Source organism: Triticum dicoccoides, chromosome 5A (assembly GCF_002162155.2).
Source record: "Triticum dicoccoides isolate Atlit2015 ecotype Zavitan chromosome 5A, WEW_v2.0, whole genome shotgun sequence".
Taxonomy (NCBI): Eukaryota; Viridiplantae; Streptophyta; class Magnoliopsida; order Poales; family Poaceae; genus Triticum; species Triticum dicoccoides.
Window position 1 is genome coordinate 197523022 of NC_041388.1, and position 4634 is coordinate 197527655.

Sequence of the window (4634 nt, forward strand, 5' to 3'; positions counted from 1 at the left end):
TGCCTCCCATGCAAACAAATAAGAAACATTGCTATATATACCACGACTATTAACAAATAGTAGGTGTTTATGGAAAAAAAGGACAAACACGCTAAGGCCTATTTTTTTTAAATACTGCAAAAAAACACTATTAGATATACTATGGTTTATAAAACTGAAGTATTAATTGGTGCCAAACAATTGTTATCCCGTTGTCATAAGAGTAAATAAAGAGCATACTTTCTTCATACCCATATTTATGAAAAAAATAGTCAGCAAGAACATTTACTTGCCCACTTCATTGCAAACCAACTCATATGTGCCACTATTAATTAATGTAAAATTAGTTTGCATCTTAGCAAAGTTTAGAACCAGATGGGCAACTATAAAGAGGCTCAAATATACTTATATTTCTTTTTTTGCTTTCCCTATGTGCTGTGCGTAGAGTATGATGGTGTTAATCAAATGGACATAATTATCTTTACCTGGATATAATTTGCACCATTGAACAGATTTTATCCAATTTAAAACCGTTCTTCGTAGTATGTGCCTATCACATATGAGTAAAATGTTAATAGAACTAAGTAGTTGTTAGATGAAAGCACCAAAAAAGGTGGGTTGCTAATTATGCTAATAGGTATCTGACATACATGCTAGGAACAATTACTTATAGGAAAAGAGATAGGGGGATTGTGAAGCAGTACTTGGTAATACTACATGGTAAAGATATGAAGAATATAATTGTAGGAAAACACATTGTGCCCAGATCTTAAAACGGTAAATATGCAGCTTTATCTACTTGGAAGAAACTAACCCCTTCTTTGAGTCTTGCATAGCTTGAGCTTTTCTTTGCTGGGTCACGAGTCAAAATTTGGAAGGATACTTTAAAATCACGCATAAATATGATCGAGTTTGAGAACATGTGTAGTATTTAAAAACACATGTATAATCAGAATTACAGACGATGAGGGGCATGAGATGGATGTGCAACCTGCACTTGCAGGCCTCCATGTGGGATTGGACGCTGGCCTCTGCACGTAATTACACATCATAATTCTTTCTTATTTAAAAAATAATAAACAACCATTAGAATAACTATTCTAATATGTTTGTTTGGCATATGTCGCACATTGACGGAAGGAAATATTTACATTAGCACATAAAAAGCTATAAGCTTACTTGTACAAAGGTGATGACCCAGATCACAAACCAAACAAAGCACATCATCCGGCCTAAAAGAAAGAACGAAGAATTTTCGCAGGAAGGGGCGCCTGAACATAGGCACACTTTGATTGCCCCATGTGTCAAACGAACAGCTGGAGAGATCAATCCTGCCACCAAACAAAAATTATAGAGAAGGAAAATGAATTACTAATCAGAGGAAAAGTTATTTTATACACACTTGTGTGAAGTCAATGCATCGGATTCACTACTACCAATGTACATCATAGTGCATGTTTTGGGTACTCAAATACCCCACAAAGATGCAACCTGCATCTGAGCTTTATACGTGTTCATGTGCAACCATGCATATACTGAAGCTCGGAGAAAGCACACACGCATAACATCAGCAGTGGCAAGTAAACACACGATATTGCAAAGCAGCGTCAGCGGCACAACGCACACACACACTTAGCTGTGGTGGCAAGCACATCAAGAAGCAGTCACGTGTACTGAAACTATGGCTTCCATACTTCAGCAGGAGCTCAGAAAAATAGGCGATCATACTGAATGGCCGGAGGATGGATGGATTGTGTGGCCTTGTGATTTTAGTTGAGGCACCAAATCATGTTGAAAAAGCTGTTGTTGCTGCCGTTCACCAGCGGCACCACCTCCATCTCAGATCCGGCCGCATACCAACTTGCCCATGGTGGCAATCTGGCTGTCGCCGACCTCACTACAGCCGGATCCTCTGTCCTCGGCCCCGAGACCTTCTCAGCTTTGGAGAGGAGGGGAGATCATCGAGTGACTGCCTAAGATCTCAGACGCGTGCCCGGGCCGCATCGCCCCTCGCCCGCCATGCCGCAACGTCCAAAGGCTAGTTATCATATTTTTCTTAAATTCCATTATTTGTTTCCTTAAAATTCGTTATTTTATTTCCTAAAATAAATTGCATTGATTGGAGGAATCAGTTGATTTACTCCCTCTCTCTCAGTTTATAGGGTGTGCGCGTATCTCTAGGTTGTCAATTTGACCAACCTAATACAAGTCATATATTACAAAAAATATACCAATATAAACTTAAGATGTTCTATTTTCAAAAGGTATAATTTTTGTGTTCTATAGTTTATATTAGGGTGATAAAATTGGCAACCTAGGTATACGCGTGGGACTTGTAAACTGTGACGGAGAGAGTACTTAAGTTAGGAAAGGTAGATCTGTGATCTTTTGGATCTTAGGAAATTGTTGGTTTACAAGGAAAGAATGGAAGGAAAATAAACCCATAGAAAAAGGGAGAGAGGAGAGGACGATCATCATATTTTTCCTTAAATTCCATTATTTGTTTCCTTAAAATTCATTATTTTATTTCCTAAAGTAAATTGCATTGATTGGAGGAATCGGTTGATTTACTTAAGTTAGGAAAGGTAGATCTGTGATCTTTTGGATCTTAGGAAAGTGTTGGTTTACAAGGAAAGAATGGAAGGAAAATAAACCCGTAGAAAAAGGGAGAGACGAGAGGATGAAAAAAAACCGGTTAAAAAAACCAGACGAAGTGGCAGGTGGGACAAAAAAAACTTGGAACAAAGATTACCAACTGCTCCATTAGGAGTAGAGATTTTTGTTTCTTGATTTTTGGTTCTATTTATTAATAAATAATTTGTCTAGCCTCTGTTTAGATGTGGTTCTATGCTTTTAATTAGTGTTTGTGCCAAGTAGAACCTTTGGGAAGACTTGGGGAAAGTCTTTGCGATCTTGCTGTAAAAAAAAGAAACTTTAGCGCTCACGAGATCTGCTGCCATTTTTTACTGGAGAGTGAGATTAGGTTGATTATTTTTGAAGATGATTAATATATAAATTACTCATGTTCATAAATTTAGTTTAGAATTTTTGGGGTTACAGAAGTATTCGAAACCTACAGATTACTACAGACTGTTCTGTTTTTGACAGATTCTGTTTTTCGTGTGTTGTTTGCTTATTTTGATGAATCTATAGCTAGTATCGGAGGTTATGAACCATAGAGAAGTTGGAATATAGTAGGTTTAACACCAATATAAATAAATAATGAGTTCATTACAGTACCTAAAGTGGTTGTTTGTTTTCTTATACTAACGGAGCTTATGAGATTTTCTGTTTAAGTTTTGTGTTGTGAAGTTTTCAAGTTTTGGGTAAAGATTTGATGGATTATGGAATAAGGAATGGCGAGAGCCTAAGCTTGGGGATGCCCAACGCACCCCAAGGTAGAATTTAAGGACAACCAAAATCCTAAGCTTGGGGATGCCCCGGAGGGCATCCCCTCTTTTGTCTTCTTCTATCGGTAACTTTACTTGAGGCTATATTTTTATTCATCACATGATATGTGTTTTGCTTGGAGCGTCTTGTATGATTTGAGTCTTTGCTTTTTAGTTTACCACAATCATCCTTGCTGTACACACCTTTTGGGAAAGACACACATGAATTGGAATTTGTTAGAATACTCTATGTGCTTCACTTATATCTTTTGAGCTAGATAATTTTGCTCTAGTGCTTCAGTTATATCTTTTAGAGCACGGTGGTGGTTTTATTTTATAGAAATTATTGATATCTCATGCTTCACTTATATCATTTTGAGAGTCCCTTAGAACATCATGGTAATTTGCTTTGGTTATGAAACTAGTCCTAATATGATAGGCATCCAAGATGGGTATAATAAAAATTATCATAGAAAATGCATTGAATACTATGAGAAGTTTGATACTTGATAATTGTTTTGAGATTTAAAGGTGGTGATATTAAAGTGTGCTAGTTGAATAATTGTGAATTTGAGAAATACTTGTGTTGAAGTTTGCAAGTCTCGTAGCATACACATATGGTAACCGTTGTGTAACAAATTTGAAGTATGGGGTGTTCTTTGATGGTCTTCCTTATGAGTGGCGGTCGGGGACGAGCGATGGTCTTTTCCTACCAATCTATACCCCTAGGAGCATGCGCGTAGTGCTTGGTTTTTGATGACTTGTAGATTTTTGTAATAAGTATGTGAGTTTTTTATGACTAATGTTGAGTCCATGTATTATACGCACTCTCACCTTCCATCATTGCTAGCCTCTTCGGTACCGTGCATTGCCCTTTCTCACCTTGAGAGTTGGTGCAAACTTCGCCGGTGCATCCAAACCCCGTGATATGATATGCTCTATCACACATAAACCTCCTTATATCTTCCTCAAAACAGCCACCATACCTACATATTATGGCATTTCCATAGCCATTCCGAGATATATTGCCATGCAACTTTCCACCGTTTCATTTATGACATGCTTCATCATTGTCATATTGCTTTGCATGATCATGTAGTTGACATCGTATTTGTGGCAAAGCCACCATGCATAATTTATCGGACATGTCACTCTTGATTCATTGCCCTTCCCGGTACACCGCCGGAGGCATTCATATAGAGTCCTATTTTGTTCTAGTATCGAGTTGTAACCATTGAGTTGTAAAGAAATAGAAGTGTGATGATC